This window comes from Cuculus canorus, chromosome 1, assembly GCF_017976375.1.
Source record: "Cuculus canorus isolate bCucCan1 chromosome 1, bCucCan1.pri, whole genome shotgun sequence".
Taxonomy (NCBI): domain Eukaryota; kingdom Metazoa; phylum Chordata; class Aves; order Cuculiformes; family Cuculidae; genus Cuculus; species Cuculus canorus.
Genome location: NC_071401.1, coordinates 141577423 through 141596825, shown reverse-complemented (window position 1 = coordinate 141596825; position 19403 = coordinate 141577423). Strand labels below are relative to the sequence as shown.

The window sequence follows — 19403 nt, the reverse complement described above, 5'->3', positions numbered from 1 at the left end:
ATAACACAGTAAACAGCCAGGAGGGCAAAAAAGAAGATGCCTGTGGGGCACATGAAACAGAAAAGGAGGGCAATGGATTAAAGAAAACAAAACACGCAGGAGGAGGAAACCGAAGGAACAGTGAATAACGAACCTGAATAGTGCACTCTGCTCTCTGAACGCACCCAAAAAGACAGTTTTTCAGTGGCACCATGTCATGAGACGCAAGGATAAGATACCAGAAACGAAGTCCACTGTTGCTGGGATGCCAGACGCCTTCTCCAGTGCTACTGAAGTTCAGTTTGACCCTGGCCAGAAGGTTTTACATCCTGGGGAGGCACTGGGTAGGAAGGGTGCAAAAACAGATGGGAGAGAAAAGCACAGTTAAACCCGAACAAGCAGACCTGGAGACAAGAGAGGGGCTGCATGTGGTACACACAGCATGTCCATCAACAAAGATCTCCCTCCTGCCCCAGAGGAAACATGGATCAGGAGACTCCTCCCTCCTCTTGTGAGACACACTGATTACACTCATGACCACAACTGTATGAAGGACTGTATCAGCAGACTGTAGAATCGGCTCAGCATACAAGCTGGCCACCTAGAATATTTATTACTTTTCTGATTTAATAAGTGACATTGCTTACTGTCTCAGTGGGATGCGAAGCCAGGGAAACGGGAACAAGTGTGGTATGAGCACAGAGAGGTGTCTGAGGGACAGTTTCGAATCAACTTCATTCAACGACACAAAGCTTGACCATCTGAGCGTAACTAAAGATGAGGGTGGATATGCAAGGTACATAGGTACAAGACACCTCTCACAGACACATACCTCCTTATAAGCTCACAGAGTTTACATACTGCAGCTTTAAAGGTGTCCCACTGAACGAAGGTTGGTTCATACCCTAAAATAAATCCACCGTCAAATAATAATTCTATTCAACGTGCTGATTTTGAAACTTCTCAGCATTTGCCATTCTAAACATCAACAGAAAAATCCTATCTGCTTTCTTCCACGCTCATCTGCTTTACTTAAAAAAAACCAAACCAATATTAAGAACAGGGACTTCTTTACTATATTTCAATACAATATTTGGCACAGCAGAGTCCTGGGTGGGTCTCCCGGCATATGCAACAAAACAGACATTATACGTAATGCAAAAGCAACAAGAAGAGTAAAAAAATATAATGATGGGCTCAGTTGTAACCTATCTGTCTTTTCTCTCTGAGGGAACATCAAATATCATCATTGTGGAGAATTAATGGTGGAGATCTGCTACTGATGCTGTCAGCCTCTGGATAACTGCTCCATTTTCACATGTACAAACTCCTTTCTTTCTGAAGTACTGGAAGCAGACCAGCTGTCACTGACACCTAGACTTTTCCTGTATTTTCTGGGTGTGTAAGCAGTCCTTCTCTCCCTGGGAAGTCCACAGTATGATCAGATTCTGTTTATAATCAGCAAGACAATGACACTTACGAGATATAGAAGAAACTTGAAATACCAGGTGCGAGGCACCAGCATTTCCAGGCAAAACAAGGAAACCATACACAAAGGATAATTCCAAACCAGTCTGTCTTTACAATGAACGCAGAAAGAGGCAGAGCTCTAGAGAATTCTGAATGAAAGCCTCACTTAATTAGTGATTTAGTGTGGCTAAGTGAATCATCAAAAGCACGCCACACTCCCCAAAACTGTTTATCTTCCCGGACACAGTCTAATTTGGCTTTTCTTTCTCAAACTGTGCAAAACTGTGTTTGTAGCAGATGGAGCACCATACATAACGTACATAGACTGTTATTAAAGAAATAAAGTTCTCCTATAGAATTAGGAGATTAGTGAAACATTCTGGGATTTTACTTTTTAAAGTAAGACTCCTAGGCAAACACCTGCCCCCATTCCTCACTCCTGTGCAGATAATCACACAACAGAGGAGATGAGGAAGTCTATTGTCCTCCCTTTCGTTTCTTCAGCCATATGACCATAATGTCACAAGTGTCAGAGGACACCTCTCAACACAAGTCTCTGAGTAGCCTATTACATGTGTACCACCGGATCAATATCAATTGGTTTTGTGCTCTTTAACTGGGTTTCTCCTTGCCTTGAAATTCATTTCTTTAATGAACCCTGAAAAAACTTAAGCAAGTGTTAAACGGTGCAAATTGCAACAAGCTGCCATATCTCACAAAAATGGAGCAGAGTATACACTATGCTGTTCACAGGACTCATCAGGAGAAGCTCTTTTCAACAGCTGTGCAAGTATACGTGGCATAGTTAGAAAGACTAAGAGAAGGGCAAGAAGGGCCTCCCAACCATCCCGTTAAACTAAGGCAGTTCCACCAAAGCCATAAAGAGATAGAAATGTTAGATAGGACTCACAGGGCCACAAGCACTTTTACTTGCATGGCAGAGATACCAAGATATGATCCCACAAAAATGCCACCATTCTGCCTGCATTTTAGCTTTCAGTGAGAAGGCTCCCCACAGACTCAAGGTAAAGAAATCTTAATAATTTAAAGGGAGGCTATAACTATAAAAGTTATGCTATCCATTAAGTCACTTTAGTTCAAAAGTTACTTAAAAGACTAGAAGATTATACCCTAAGACTTCCTCAGATGCACCACCTTGCAGCCACGATGATAAAAGGTAACTAAGTAAAGCTTGATAGGAAGAGATTTAATAGAAGTCTTCAATGCACTGAAATGTCCTCTTTTCTCAACCACATCAACTCCCAGCAAGCCCTGCCTCAGTTGAAAGCACAGAAGATTCAGAGGAATTCTTTCCAAAGAGGAGGGCAGAAAGCAGTAATACAGAAAAATTTTCCTGCTGGCCAAGGAAGAAGTTGATGTAATCGGTGGGTTATTTCACAGATCTTAATTAAGCTGTGCAACTGGAATCCTAATGCATGAAAACAAAGCAAAAGGCCCATACCATAAGACAAATATTCTTGGACTGACGTTGGAAACAGTCAGCACAGACAAATGCAAGATTTTACCTTCACTTTGTATCCTACAAAAACATTTGAGATCATCATCTTAAAACCAGACCCCCTGGATGTAATGTGGTAATGTAGGAGCAGAACAAAAAAACACACCTCCTGCACACAGAGATTCCAGCTGAAGGAATGAAATGACTGCTGGACAACTGGATCCAAAGAAAGAAGGAAGCAAAAAGGCAAAAACATTCAAAGACACACAGTGGCATACTCAGTCCACTATCAGGCTGTTGGTTGTTCTGGTTCAGTCAGCTCATGGGAGGGGAGGGCATTAAGAACCTCTCTGAAGTTCTGAAGGCAGAAGACGAGGTATCTCTGTAGATGTTTATGGGATTCTTCTTTATGATGGCTGAAAAAGTGTCCACCTGACACTCCACTTTCAGGATGAACAAGGTCAGGACAGGCCACAGAAAAGCTTTAGTGAATGCCAAAAGTTAGCAGCATTAACAGCTGGGACTACATACATGTCAAATTCTCCACAGTATGCCACTCTACATGACAGTCTGAAAGCACCAAGAAGAAAATTAGCTAATGTCTGTAGTTATAGGACCCTGCATACGGATGATTTACTGTAAGTCTTAACAGCAGACAGAAACCAAAAAAACCCTAATCACTTCCAGCAAAAATGGTCATTGTTTTGAACAGCCAAGTGTCCAAAAGAAATCCAGACACAAAGTGAGGGCACCCTAGACTAGTTTTAACTATGTGGCTAGACACAAAAGATCATATCTCACAGACACTGTGAAGAAAGAATGAAAAAGGTTAACATATAAACCAGATAAAGATCTGGGGAGAAGGCAGAGATGACAGGCTGAGAGAGACAGGAATGTTGTAAAAAGGTTTTCCTCACAATTTCCATAGCATTCTTCAATGCCCCTTCTCAAAAATTAAATGCAGATTCTCATGTTGTCTGTTGCAAAAATAACAGTTGCAGAACAGTTGATTGCTATTGAAACAATTAGGTTTCTGTCTTCAGTAAGAAGCCACACAGCTACTGCACACCTTTAGCAGAGAAGTTATGAACTCTCCTTAGGAAGAATGGGATGAAACAGGTTCCTTCTTCTGGAAACTAATGATTCTATTGTTAATTTATGAAGAGCAAGAACTTGCATTTCCTTTCCTAGTCTCACTGAATCAAGACGATTTCAATACCTTATAAAAAAAAGAAAAAATTCTTTCAGTTTCCTCTTGCTACCCAAGCCAAATAATTGTTGCTTGATTTAACTTCAAACGAAAAAAGAGGGCAGGAGGTGTCACGAGAGACAGGCTGCCTACACAGGTGAGCAACCTTCCTTTCCTTAAATTGTTTCCCACATCTGGGCACTGAATTTTCTATTACAAGCCACTCCATACATAAGAGCAATACAGTGACACTTCAAATCACGACAATATAAGCAGGATAATGAGAAGTGCTATGATCCATGTTCAGTTTCCTGTTCACAAAAAAAAAAAAAAAACACCACGTTGTGGTTAGAGCCATATCAACTACCTATTCCAACTACCTTCTGAGGAGACTGCAGGAACAAACAAATAATTTGGTGACTGCGTATCCCACTCAGTTAGAATCTGAATGTTTTCGTACTCCTCATAAACACTAACTACATGCAGGTCTCATTCCTATGAGGGTATGTTCTTGGTCTCTTCCAGATGCATTTTTTCCCCTTCTCTCTTGTGCAGTTACAACAGAAGATGTTATTTTTCTGGAAGAGGGAGGGGGAGAAAAAGGAAGGAAAGGGTGGTGATTTGATGTTCCTATGCTAGCTTACCTCTTTCTCTGTCTCTACTGTTTTGGGCTCCCCTTCTAGTAAATACACAGTGCGTGCCTCTTGTATCTTATCACACTATTTCCAAATAGCAATGATACTGACTGTATTCATACTGCTGCTTTATTTCCATCTATTAAATTATGAACAGCACCTCTGCAGCTGACAGCGAAGTTACATCCTGCTGCTTTGCAAGGCTAAGGTCTGTTCTAGGCTCTAATGCTGTCTCGAGACCTAAACAAATGGGAGACCTAAACAAATGGGAGACCTAAACAAATGGAAGCCAGGCTTCCCTGAAGGATCTCAGGTATAAAGCCACTTCCTGGATTTACCAGTGGGAACTCCCCCCTCTTCTCTTTTTAAATGAAAGGTGTGATTATCCTTAGGACCTGCTACAGTAAAAGCGCTCACCCAGGAAATCTCTCTTGGATCACATCTGCACTAGGAGTATCTCAACAGTATCGGAACAGCTATACAGGACATTGGCATAGCGTCATTTCACACCCATTTATTAACAACAGACCACAGTGTTAAGGCAAGCCCTAATAGTACACGTGCTTAACTCGTGTAACTGAATCTGTGCAAGGACCTTACAAACAACTACTCATATCCCTGATCAACAGCTACACTGATGGAAGATCTTACTGCAGCTCCAGCTCAGCTGTAAATTAAAGGATTTTTCCACTCCAGGCTGTTAAGATGTAGATCAACTGGCAGAGAATAGACTCCTAAAATATCAGAGCTGGAAGCTGCATGGCAGAAACAAGCTTTGACTGACCTGTTACCACAGCTGCCTGCGCCTTCTCTACAGTAATAGCACAAAAGCCGTCCCACCAAAGAAAGTCCACATCCACAAGCTCTGCTGTTGCTCTCACAGGCAATTTCCCATGACACAGCCCAGACAGTGGAATTTTTCCGTCTCTACCAAAGAAATACAGCAGTAGCATGGACAGTTCTCCCTCTCCCTTTACCTAGAACTACCCTGCATACTACTCTAAGATTACATTGGCGAGACAGCCCTTGTGTTTGCAGAGGAGAAAAAAAAAAAAACGCTAATCCATTCATGGATTACTTAAGTGACTGAGAAGTCATTTTGAAATCCTTCAAGATGAGAGAAGTACATCCAACTGAGGACCAGTTCGGCTTCAGCTTTCTCCAATAAAAGCAACATATCAGCTCTGCATCACCATGCCTACAACAATTCAAGCTCTCTCATGAAAAAGTAACAGTGCTGTTGTCTTTATCAAAGGAGACCTGCACCTGCAAAATAACTAAAATTTCTCATGTGAGCTATGACTGCAGGATATTTGAAACCCACAGAAGCAAGAAAGCATTGAATAAAATGTCATTCTGACCCGAACCAGTTGTGCTTAGGTTTACATCAGAAATGTGCACTATTTATAGATACTTTATTTGCATACTATTTACAGATCCTTTCTTAACACACAGGACAGTCAAGATCAGGATTTGTATTCAAATTTAATGAAAACTGAAAGTCAAACACAGCATTTGTAATCAGCATATCTATTAACTATTTTTTTTTCTGCACAAAAACTAAAGGATAACTTAAATTAAAAGTTAAAAAAAAATTTATGGTTGTCCTGTAATATTTAAATGAGTTCTGAGTTCCCTGTCCATCAATTTAAGAAGAACTAAAGGATTTCCAACTCTACCAACTAGCTCTAAGGTGTACCTTCCCACTGTAATTTAAAATATGAATGAATACAAGTCTAGTGTGTCTAGTTACATCTATCTGTGATCTTAAACACAAGCATTTTAGCAAGGTCCAATCTAAATACAAACATATCTTTTCCTAACCGCAGCATGACTTTTTCAGCTGCAGATGAATGTGCAAGTGGACTTTTGGCTGGTTTAAAAAGGACACTGCCAACTTCAATCTCACTCTAAATCTAGTTTTGTGCAAATAAGCTTTCACAGATTCTTAGACAAGTAGAAATATTCCCATGATTAAAGAAGCCAATTCCCGCGCAGTGAATTATTTTTACCAAACACATCCCTGCAGAACAACTAACCCAAACACAAGTGATGGAAATGCGACAGTGAAAAATAAGTACAATAAGCACATTCTCGAAAAGAAATGCAGAAAGAAGTATTACCATAACTATTTGGAAAAGAATACTATTTCAAATAAGCTCTTAGTTATACACTGAAAATCTTGTTTATTCTTCATTTTTTTATGATTTATCATCTATATGATTCTTTTTTATTTTTAGTTAACTTCTAGCTTTTAAAGTCTGTAACTAAAATGGGCCTTAATGGACAGCCAGTTCCTGTACGTTCAGATCTTCCAGTGAGAGGCCATTTATTTGCTTAGCTTCCCTAAGGCTCTAGTACCAACCTAATCTATTTCAAATGTATAATAACTGAGAACCCAAATTTTAAGTCTTAATTCTAACACTCAAATGTATTTTTCATGGTTTCTTCACGCTGTTAAACTTTCAAAGAAGTACAACAGAATCTACAAAGGAAGTAGCAATTTTTGTAGCGCCAGACTGGAAAAGTATTCCTCCACCTCAATAAAAGTTATTGTCAGCTGCCCCACAGCAACAGCCTTAAACGCATGAGGTAAGAGATGACTTCTTCAGACTATGGAATCAAGCTGTTACAGTGAATGCATAAGCAGACTCTTATTATAATAAGAGAAGGAGCCTTATGTTTAGAGGCAGTTATGCTTGTTAGGTATTCTAACACCCTAAAGACACCTTAGGACAACAGCCTGGGGAGGTTAAGTCTGTACCATAAGGAAAAAAAAAAAAAAGCAGAAGAGAGGCAGAGGGAGTTGTGGTTGTTCAGCCTAGAAAAGAGAAGGCTCCGGGGAGACCTTATAGTGACCTGCCAGTAGCTAAAGGGGTCTACAGGAGAAATGGAGAGGGACTCTTTATAGGGGAATACAGTGACGGGACAAGGGGTGAGAGTTTTAAGCTGAAAGAGGGGAGATTTAGACTGGATATTAGAAGAAATTGTGTACTGTGAAGGTGGTGAGGCACTGACCCAGGTTGCCCTGAGAAGTTGTAGATGCCCCATCCCTGGAGATGTCCAAAGCCAGGCTGGATGAGGCTTTGAGCAACCTGACCTACTGGGAGGTGTCCCATGGCAGGGAGGTTGGAACAGGATGGTCCTTAAGGTCCCTTCCAACCCAAATCCCTCTACGATTCTACAATCCCTTGTACCGAACACACCCGGAACAGCGGCAAAACGGCTGAAGCCTCGTGTCTGCGAGACAAGCACAGATTTCTTATGAAATTAAGCAGATCCGATGGCATTTCTCTGGCGGCAGCGTCACGAGCCCCCCGGCAATGGAAGCGCTACACGCACTTCACGACGAAGTAGCGCAATTGGACGCTGCGAAGTTCACCCGCGACCCGGGCAGCAGTGACCAGCGGCGGAGCCGAGGAGGAAGAGGAGGAGAATTACAGAACGGTTTAGGTCCGAGGGGACCTTAAAGATGATCCAGCCCCACCCCCGTGCCGTGGGCAGGGACACCTGCATCCCCGCATCCTCCTCCCCGCAGCCGGGACGCAGGGAGGGAGCCGGAGGTGTGGATCGGCGCTGCCGCCCCCGACGATGCCAAGGGGTGAAGGGGATCCTCCAAAGGAGAAGAGCCGCCTCCCCTCACCTACCTGCCTGCCCGCCCGCCCTCCCTCCCTTCCCGCCGCGGCGGTGGGACCCCGCACTTGCCTTCGCCGCATGCTGCTCCTCTCTGGGGGGCGGCGGCCAACGGGGCTGGCACGGCCCGAGGCGGCTCCACTGCGGGTGAAGCCGAGGGAGCCCCGGAGCGCCCCGAGCGCTGCACGGCGCGGCCGAGGCGGTGGCGCGCGCACCCCGGGCAGCTCCCGCCGCCTCCGGGACGGTCCCGCCCCTCCGCGCGCGCGGGGCGGGGGGGGCGGAGCGCGGGGCGGGCGAGACCATTCACTCACCCCCCACACACACACCTATTCACCCCCATTCACCCCTACCTACTCCCTCCCCTACCTACTCCCTTCCCTACCAACCCACCCCCTTACCTACCCACCGCCTTACCTACTCACCGCTTTACCCTCCTACCCACCCTTCAAGTTACACCGTGTGTCTGAAAGACATGGGGCACAGCAAAAGGAACAATTAAAAAAGGACAAGGTGCTTCCTCTCCTCTTTCCCCATTCACATACTCGGCTATCACACACACGCCCCCCCCCCCCCGCGCTGCCCGGCAATGGTACGCTCCCCCTCCCCCTCCCGCCGCTCGAAGGGGATTGGGCGGTGGGCGCGACGGGGGGGGTGTGGCCAGAACGCGCGCGCGCGCGCCGAAGGCGATTAGCGGGTCGAAAGGAGGCGACCGTTTAAAGCGCCCCCGGGCGGGGAGGGAAAGGCTTACGCGGGGGCGCGCTCGCGCTCTCGTTTGGTGACCCTCCTGCTGTCACCCACCTCCGTCGAAGGGGGCAAAGCCCAGGTGTGCGCCTGGGAGGCTGCCCCGCGTGCTTTCCTTCACAGATTCAATACAGGACGGGGCATAATGTGACTGAGAGCAGCCCTGCAGAGAAGGACCTGCGGGTGCTGGTGGATGAGAGGCTCGATATGAGCCGACAGTATGCGCTCACAGCCCAGGAGGCCAAACGTGTCCTGGGCTGCATCAAAAGAAGCGTGGCCAGGAGGGCGAGGGAGGGGATTCTGACCCTCTATTCCTCTCTTGTGAGACCCCACCTGGAATACAGTGTCCAGTTCTGGAATCCTCAACATAAGAAGGATATGGAGCTGTTGGAATGGGTCCAGAGGAGGGCTACAAGGATAGTCAGAGGGCTGGAACACCTCCCATAGGAGGACAGGCTGAGAGAGTTGGGGTTGTTCAGCCTGGAGAAGAGAAGGCTCTGAGGAGACCTTATAGTGACCTTCCAGTACCTGAAGGGGCTACAAGAAGGCTGGGGAGGGACTGTTCACAAAGGCTTGTGGTGATAGGACGAGGGGCAATGGGTATAAACTGGAGAGGGGCAGATTTAGACTAGACATCAGGAATTTCAGTGGTGAGGCACTGGCACAGGTTGCCCAGGGAAGTGGTGGCTCCCCCATCCCTGGGAGGTGTTCAAGGCCAGGTTGGATGGGGCCTTGGGCAGCCTGATCTAGTGGGAGGTGCCCCTGCCCATGGCAGGGTGCTGGAACTAGGTGATCTGGGTCCCTTCCAACCCAGACTATTCTGTCATTCTATAGACGTGGGTGAAGCCTTGCACAGGAGAGGCTGAGGAAAGGTGGCAAAACAGATCTAAAAATGGCTGGAGAGAGGATTATAAAATCATCATGAGAAAGAGCTAAATATATTTTCGGGTTCGGGGTTGGCTGGGGAGAAGCTTGGAGCTGTGGTCATAGCAACTCTTCCTGTTTGGATCCTGCTGCATTCAGAGAAAACAGCTCATGCCTGTGTGCCCTGCAAAATGTACAATATTACATCAGATGAATGCCTGCTCCCATTATTCTTGTCTCCTGCTAATTGAATCAACTTGGAAGACCCAAATAATGAGTAATCCATCAGGTTACACTGAGGTAATAGGATAGGTGCTGGATGGACAGGGAAATGACAAACCCCTGATCCTCAAGAAAGTACTGAAAGGACAACAGAAATGTTTAGTCTGTGTGTGTATGTAAGCTTATACTTGCATGTATGCACATCTGCTTAATTGTTTTAATGCTCTCGGAAGCCACTGGTTACTGGCTGAATGCTCTGAACTAGTGGTCGGGACAAGCACTGTCAGTTCAGCATGTATGTACAACCACATGTCTGTGGTTGTTGTGTATATATCTATGTGTTTGTATACTGTTTAATGTTTCATTCCTATCTGTACACTTTAGTGTGTAAAAGTGGTGCACGCACACATGCTGTCTTTGCAATGCTCAGCCGAGTATGCCTTTGAATTCTTCAGCCAAGAGAGCCAGCTGATGATGAGCACCTGAGTAGAGCAGGAATACAAACCAATACAGAAGCACTGTGGATGACCCAGGGATTAGGAATCAAGTACAAGCCCAGGATAATACCATAATAGCAGTGGTAGCACAAAAAGTACACGGGTTTTCCTTTAAATAGGCTTTTCCAGCAGAGCTAATTCAAACAGCTTTCACATCCAGATCCACACAGTCACAATGTCCTACCAAAGTCATAGTCTACCGGCCCTACCTTAAGAGAAGTTTTGATTTCCATAGTCCATTAGGGATTTCAGCATGAAAAGCAGTCAGGTACTGCAATAACATATGTGATTAAAACCTAAAATAGGTACTGTTCATAAGAGATGTATAAAATGAGCTTATGACACGGCTCAGGAAATTCTTACTACAATGTGGTGTGACAAATATCAGCCAGAAGTGCACAATTCCCAAATCACTATCTATATCCCTGTCTGAGAACAGATGGAGGAAAGCCTGATCTAAACTTGGCTCAACCCACCTTGTTTACTGATGGAGTTTCCATGCATGTAGAAATTAGAGATACTGGTTGCAATCACTTGAGAGCTGCAGCCTGATGATTCAGTTTACGTGTTGGAAAGCCTGGCAAAGACGCCTATCCTTACCTGAGCAGCTGCACATAGTCATGCATATACGAGACCAAAGGGCAGAAAGAGCTCCGGTCAATAGGTAATTCCACCTGTGAAGTCAATGAAGGTCACTGACATAGTAGCTCTTTGAAGGGGAGTCTATATTACCTGTTGACAGCCAAAATACCAAGGTGTCCTCCTCTGCAAAGATGCAGGTTGAGAATGTGTTAGATTCTTGTAAAATGAAAGCAGGCAGAGGAGAGGATTTACATAAGGTGATAGTGGAAGGCATCCCTGCCCATGGCAGAGGGATTGGAACTGGATGATCTTAAATGTCCCTTCCAACCTAAACCATTCTATGATTCTCTGATACGGGAGACATTTTTAAATTGTCATAGAATCACCAGGTTGGAAAAGACTTCTGAGATCATCAAGTCCAACCATACCTATCTGCCACTAAACCAGATCCTTAAGTACCTCATCTACCTGTCTTTTAATACCTCTAGGGTGACCCTACTACCTCCCTGGGCAGCCTCTGCCAGTGCCTGATGATCCTTTTCATGAAAAAATTTTTCCTAATGTCCAATCTGGGCCTCCTTTGGCACAGCTTGAAGCCATTGCCCCTTGTCCTATCACTTGTCACTTGGGAGAAGAGACCAGAACCCACCTCTCTACAATCTCCTTTCAGGTAGTTGTAGGCAGTGATAAGGTCTCCCCTCAGTCTCCTCCAGGCTAAACAACCCCAATTCCCTCAGCCACTCCTCGTAAGACTTGTTCTCCAGCCCCTTCACCAGCTTCGTTGCTCTTCTCTGGACACACTCCAGAGCCTTAACATCCTTCTTGTAGTGAGGTCTCAGAGGCCAATGTGTACAGTGTGTCCACTGATTACCGACTGTGCACTCTGCCTCTGAACAGGGAGGAGGAGGGCTCTCAGTTCAACAGCAATCTTTGTAAAATGCTAATAAGGACCCAAACAATTCCCATTGGGGAACTGAAGAGCCATCTGCACTCCAGCATGAGGCTGCCTATGGCATCCACAGGAACACTTCTAAGTCTTTGCTTGGTACTTTGGAATCCAGCACCAGACAGGCTTAGTCATATGACAGGGTTATTTGCATCATTATGCTGTCAGATTCCCAGAGGAGGTTTCACAGTGCCCTGTAAGAGGAAGGGTTTAAGCAAGTAGAACTAAAGCAAAAACAAAGCACTACACTTCCTTTGTATGTCTCTTTTCACTGTGCGCACGTGGTGTTCAGATTGGGAGGAGGGTGGAAGGCAGTACTGTACAGAACTTCAGACTAAGAAAGTGCACAGACAAACACAACGGGCTGCAACATCAGTACAAAATGGACCGCTTTGTAAAAGCATTCTAAGAGAGCTGAAATCTTGCTTCACAGCATAGAAGGTGGCTGATGTTCCAGGTTAATGATGTGCAATGTAAGCCCACTGCCGTATCTTGCCTAAAGGCTTTACAGAACTGCTGGTTTGCACTGAGCTAGATAACAGTCACCTTGCCCCAGTTAAGCAGTGATTCCCTGTGAATGAGTGCCAAGCAAGCACTATAAAACTGGGTGCCTGGCCCTCCAGAAGTGACTGCTAGTAAGCAGCACAGCCATTGAGGAAGCAGTTCCAAACCAACCCAGAGAAAAATATTGTGGTTCAAGTTTCTGCTCTAAACAGGAGGTTACTCTGCTACTGCTCAAAATAAGATCAGAGTATGGTATGGTGACCCATTTTGAAAAATCAATATAAAAAAATAAGGCCTGACCTTCTTATATATTCTGTTTCTAAAATAAATTATTTAAGGTTCATAAGGCCCATGTGCAGTTAGACACGGAATATAGCAAGGAAGGCAAGTTCAGAAGAAAATCCAAGAAAGTTTTCTTGTATCTCCATGATATCAAAGCTATTTACACTGTAAAAATGGCAAAGAATCTTGAATTCCCTTTTGACGACCTCCCAAGGTTCAAAACTTGCCAGGTGCATGACTGCTCCTGTGGGAATTTTTATTTTCTTTAAAAACCAAGAACAGTACATTCCACTGGAGGCATACTGTTCTGGAGCAGAGTCTCCACATCTGGAATTAGCAAGTAAAAACACAGCAAGTATATTTTCAAATGAGGCAGCGATCAACACATTACAGAGCAGAAAGGGATACCGAGCGATTATCTGACTCCATCCCTATGAAAGCATCTCTGCCCTATCTGTTTTACACCTTGAAGACCTCCCCAGTACTGCAGACACCATGTTCTATCCAGGCAAGATGTTCTTTCCTCATGATTCACTCTTTCTGCCTTTTGAAAGTTTTCCCTAATGATTAACCTGGATCTCTTTTACCATAATTTACATTTACTTCTCACCCTGCCTATGACAGGCAAAGAAAACAGCTGTTACTCTCACTCCTGCAACAGCCTTTTAGATGCATCAAGATTGATCATGTCACTACTTATTGCATTATTCACACCTAAAATTCTAGTTTCTCCTTGCTTGTCCTCTTCAGTTATATTGTGAGACCTCTGATGATTCTCAACATTCACCTTTGGTGGCTCTCACTTTAGTCCATGTCTTTCCTGAATTTCTCTGTGCAGGAATAGTACAAAGCGTGTTCCCACTTGAGGCCTTACCAGTATGATGCAGAATGGAAAGAGCACTTGGTGTGTTCTGCAAACACACGCCTGTTTATACATCTTAGCATGACATTATGACATTTACAGGGCCAGAGGATTTATTTTGCTTTCAATGTGCGTGATAGTATTTGAAAAAGTCAAGATTACAACATGGCACAATGTGCCACTGAAGTATCTGAGATGCTGTCTTGTTAACCAGAACTCTTATCTCCTGTATGCAAGTGTTTCTACTAAAAGTTCCTACATTTAAATTGCTGCCTGATGGAGGCAACTTAGTTGTGATTCTCCTTGATGAGTGGTAGGCTTATTTTCTGATGCTTACATCTACTTGGACAGCTAGAGCAATTTTTTTAATATGTAAAAGTAATTTGTATACAAATTAGCAGCTGAACACCTCCAAAAGAAGAAACGTTTCCAGAAGAAACTGAAGGACAGTAGAGGAAGTCTAGTCTACAGAGGTCTTAAAAATTGCTGTCTTCTGCAGCAGCTGCAACTGTTAGCAGGAAGAGTTGTCCAATTCTAGAGAAAATAAAGTGATGACTTCCTAACCAGTAACACAGGTGTTCAACTTGTATTTGAAATACAAGGCAGAAGTCATCAACCACCCGGCATTCTGCTGATGCAAGTGGTTATTCACTGCATAAGTATTTGAATAACTGTAACATTTCTAATGATGCTCTCTAACCCCCTCCACCGCCCCTGAACACTCATCTGCACACGCTCCTCTAGAGTGATGTTGTATGCAAGGGAGGGAGCTGAGTTCCAAAATAAATTGCTGGTGGTGTTTTATTACAAGAAAGCAAATACAAGGCTAATTAACTCGAAAAACTACTTATTGGCTCACTAAGAAAAGTAGAAACTTCTCTAGGTAAAACTTCTCCAGTTCAACAAGGAAATAAAAAGCCAGCCCATCAGATCCAGTAAACTTTGATCACGTAGAAAAATGTTTCTAATCCTTCAGGCTAAGAAAATAAGCTTTCAGATAGGTACTACTAAGGAAAGTTTCTCTGGGGCTACATGCAAATCTGCTGAGTGTTCAGTGTAGACTTAAGCATCTGGGAGCATTTTGAGAATAAGAGAGGCTCTGAGTCTGTGCATACACACTGTGGATAATTTCACTGCTCACAGATCTTCCAAGCAGTAAAATGTAAAATTGCAGTTGGGTTTGCTGCTATGACTCAGCACTGTGGGCATACAAGAAGGTAATGAGAAACATGCAACTTTCACTACACTATACTGTAAATTTTTAAGTAGAGGTAACCCAATACAAAGGCTCCACAAGGGCAGAAGCCTCCCTTCTAAAGCTGTACAGTTTGCTGAGGGCCAGGAAGAGTAGCCCAGCTGAGTTTGACTTCACGCTTCCTTTCAGAACAACAACAGCTCAGGGGAGTAAAGAGATGCGAGATCATCTAAAGCAGTAAGACAAGTGCTTTTCAATTAGAAAATACAGATATGGAAGTAGAAGACCATATCCAGATGAAGCACTGCTAGTCTATTGCCGTACTACAATTACGGCAATTACATTTAATATATTAAACAAATATCAGAACTACAGTGTTTTCTTATACTCATCCAGTTCCTTAGAAGGACTGAAGGATTTGAAGGAACTGAAGGACTGAAGGAATGGATTTAAATATACTCTGGTGATATGTAACAAAAAGAAAGTCCTGTGAGGTCATCGTTGCAACATATCATTGGTTCTTCACCTAATTTGAGCTATACAAATTCCACATAAAGGGTGAGGCTCTCCCTGGGACTGATTTACTCCACGTAGTATGCGTTAAGGTCTAAAAGGCATGTTTACTACTTGGAGTTTGGATTAGGGGACAGCCTGAGATATATTTTTGTATACTTGTTTTTAAAGCAACAGTTTTCTACTCTATTAACCAAGTATATCAAGCAGGTCCTTTGTGGGGTTGTCTACAATCAACCGAATCACAAACAGGTCTGGAAGCTTTCTTCAGCTCTTACCCTATCCATGGTTAGGTTCTATTTAGCAAAAGGTGGCTCTGGTTGAGAATCTTATTGCTTACTAGAACTGTTAGATTTGTCCTTTGACAAGCTATACAAAAGACCCAGCCTTTGCTCCATCCAAATGCATCACCGTTTAGAGAAGTATTAATAGAAAGGAGAAAGTAAAACACTGAAGTCACTTTATTGATCCTGAGAACGTGGAACTACTATTAATAAAACATGTTGATGTTGTTTTATGGATAGGTCAAAGTTCCGGTCAGGGTGTGTTTGTCATTCTAATTTATGTGCAGTTTCATCAACAAACTATTTGTTACTGCAGTATTGTATTTATTCATCTCCTGTTTTCCTCCCCCACAGCCAGAACATCTGCTAAACGTTTCTGAGTCTAAGCTTGTTGGGATAGGGCCCATTACTTTTACATATTTATGAACTGTGTGGTACACTGGCATTCATTCAGCAAAGACTACTTCCCGGGGCTCATGCGCAAATGACATAAATAGGTAGGGGCTTATGTGCAATAGGTCCACATGTGCAGGGGTCACAAAGGGGGTTGGAAATCCCATTACATCCAGAAGTACATAAACTCCACTGCTGCAGAGGAACAGAACTATCTGCTAGTATTTGAGTCATGCAGGAACACAAAAAAAAGAAAAACAGGTATTTATGGTGTTCTAAGGAATTGTAATAAAGAGTAATGGGATAAAACTGAATGAAAGGAATTTGTATCTGACTCCATAAACATCCTCTATCATCAAAATATTTTCAAATCTGGTCAAACAGTCCAAAAAAGAAAATGCTGTTATGTATGTGTTAGTTATAACAGACTGGACAAAGCAGAACACAGGACTGGTTCTGGGGGTGGAAAAATGAACAAATAATTCATTTCTGATTTCTGTTTTTCTTCTGTTGTAGCCCAGCCTGTCATGCCAACATTCACACAGGCACAGCTTTATACTGTTTACACACTGAAGGGAGTGTATTCTACTGTCATTGTGCAGAGAACTTACACGTGACTCCCATTACCACGAACAGAAGCTATGTTCATAAATTGCTCTTGTGTGCCTGGACTGAGCGGACCTGTCCCTGTTTGCCTTTCCAGCTGGATTGCAATCACTGCTTTTCTGAAGTCAAGGTTGTAAGATTTTCAGACCTCGTGAGAAAGAACGTAGCCCATCTCCTCTCAACTGTGACAGCTATCCATGCTTCGAGGATCATTTGTCTGCCTAAATCCATGCCGGCGACAGAGCACAAGCACAATAACAGCCTAATAGTCTTAATGAGATTACAGCTAGAGATGCCCCACTGCTGTTGTCCGACCAAGGAACAGAACAAGCACCAAATGTATCTGAAGGAATAAAATCTTCTTGGCTTTCATGTGAGCAGGCTACAGGTTCAACAAGATTTCAGATCTCTGGTGTAAAAGATCCCTTTGATTTCTTTTTCCTTATAATTTTCTGCAGTGCTTTATTATTGTTTACAAAACAGCATATTCTTCTTATGGATTGCTAGATTTAATTAACATTTTTCAGATGAGAATTTGAAACTGATGACCATACTGCTCTGTAGCACAATTACATTTATAGATGCCTACTGTTAGCCATGCTAGATTGATCTCATGTGTGGCTTTTGTATGTCTGACTACTGTCTGTATGTTTGCCTATGAGATCCCTGTGCTACAGTGGAGTGTGGTGGATCCTTGCCAGTATAATCATCCTTTTTATCAGCAGTTTATCTGATGCATCTGTTTGGCTCACTGGAATGAAATTGCTTGTAACTCTACCCTACACAGGGCAAATACTCTTTCTGCACCTGTTCCAAGTGGCATTTGGTTTACTCACTACTTAAATTCTCAATCTCAACAGAACCAAGTAAGTTAGCATGTATAACAAAGACTGGAATCATGCATTAAATGAAAAACCTGATCTTTAGATAGTACCGTATCAGCTAGCTAGAGTACAAACCCTGGTATCCATGCATTAAGGTATGGATTGTGTGGCACTTACTGCAAACTGCAGCTACTGCCCGGCAGATATCATCAGGCTTGCTGTGAGAAACCTGCTGCTAATGGGTAGGTCTGCAGCTCCTGCAGGACTTCATGCCTGGAGAAGAAAATCCAGTAGTAGCACATTCATGGATTTTGCATGAAAGCTATTTAGAAAAGCTAACACAAAATAAAATTCCTCCCCTTAGAGAGAAGGAACATCAGAGTTGTACAGTCTGTAACAAAAAATAAATAGCATTTTTATCAAGGTATGAGAGGCCAGCTGGGTCAGTACTCACAGAGCAAGGATGCATAAGTGATCTTCTCGCACAAGTCAACTCCTCCCTGACAGTTCCCCATAGTCCACCCACCTCTGCCAGAGCAAGCGTCTAAATTAGAGCCCTCATGCCACTCACCATGCCCTGCCTTTGCCAAGGTTTCTCTTTGAAGAGGTCACACAAACAATTTTCTGCTTCTCTAGGCTTGCAAGGTAAAACCAAAGTAAAAAGGAAATGTGATCTGGAATGCAAATCTCCTTCTGTATGTCTTTCCCAGAGCATCTCGCTGGGTCTTGGGGAGGCTGAGTGATGATGGGTCTGGCTGCCAGTTCATCACTGTTGCCATGGTAACAGAGCAGCGGTCCCCTGTGGCTTGGTAAGGGAGCGGCAATGGGAGCACCAAATGTATGTATTTCCTCCTCCTTTGAGGATTCCTCTAACATGGCTAATCCACTAATTTGTTAAAAAAAAAGCTACTTTATACAGAAGGTACTTCCTGCACATCCTCCCCCCATTCTCTCACTTCAGTTACTCCACTCACGGAGCTCTACGGTATTTGTATGGTATAGGAAAGCTGGCATAACCCTGAGAGAGCCGCTCGCTTCCTCTGAGAAATACTGTGTCATGTGAAAACAGGAAAAAAGAAACCTTGTTCTGGTAAACATCTGAGTATCAGCACACACTCTCCAGTGTCTAAAGAAGTGCTAGGACAGAGCGATATAATTTTGTCCCTCTGAGCAGGTGAATGAGCAGTCAAGATGGCAACAGGATATTTTTCTGCCAAGTGTTTCTCTGCCAACACCACCAAGCGCAAGTGTGTCTGTGAGGCCCTGTTAACGGCTATGGGGAAGCTGAAAGCAGGCAGAGTTCCTTTGTTCCTGTCCCCTCAACTGAAAAGTCCCAACGTTATCCTTTCTGAGTCTTAATATTGCTGTTCTCTACTTGTTTAAAATATTTTTATTGTAGCACTGACATAAATATTATTAAGTTATATTAGGCATGCCAGTCCCCAGCAGCGCAGACCTAGAGACTCTGGGCTGTAGTTAGAGAAGCAGCCAGGACTGCAGAAACAGGCGTTACTTTGCTGGACAATGAACAATTCAGGCTTGTTTTGGAAAGCAGATCCTTGGATAGTTAAATAATACCACTTGTTTATGAAACAGACTATCTATCTTATCTTCTTAATAAAATGTTGCTAATGGCTCTTTGTTGCTTTCCTTATTATTCTCTCCTAATGCCAAGTGCTTCTTTTAAGGTAATGGATTTCCTCTCTAAGGGCACCAGTAACAA

At 43.6% G+C, this 19403-nt stretch overlaps 1 protein-coding gene across 18 annotated transcripts in view; it reads right to left on the bottom strand.

Annotated features, from left to right (window-relative positions):
* MICAL3 (microtubule associated monooxygenase, calponin and LIM domain containing 3) overlaps nt 1–18408 on the bottom strand; it is a 177062-nt gene extending 158654 nt beyond the window's left edge. For 12 of the 18 annotated variants that reach the window (XM_054052322.1, XM_054052775.1, XM_054052548.1 and 9 more), the window contains exon 1: nt 8438–8622. The gene's annotated coding sequence lies outside the window, so the exon portion shown is untranslated. Of the gene's footprint in view, nt 1–8437; nt 8624–17857; nt 17954–18251 lie in introns of those variants that run through there. The other 6 variants (XM_054053298.1, XM_054053351.1, XM_054053423.1 and 3 more) reach the window with 3 other exon arrangements.
* Between the last annotated feature and the right edge of the window lie 995 nt (nt 18409–19403).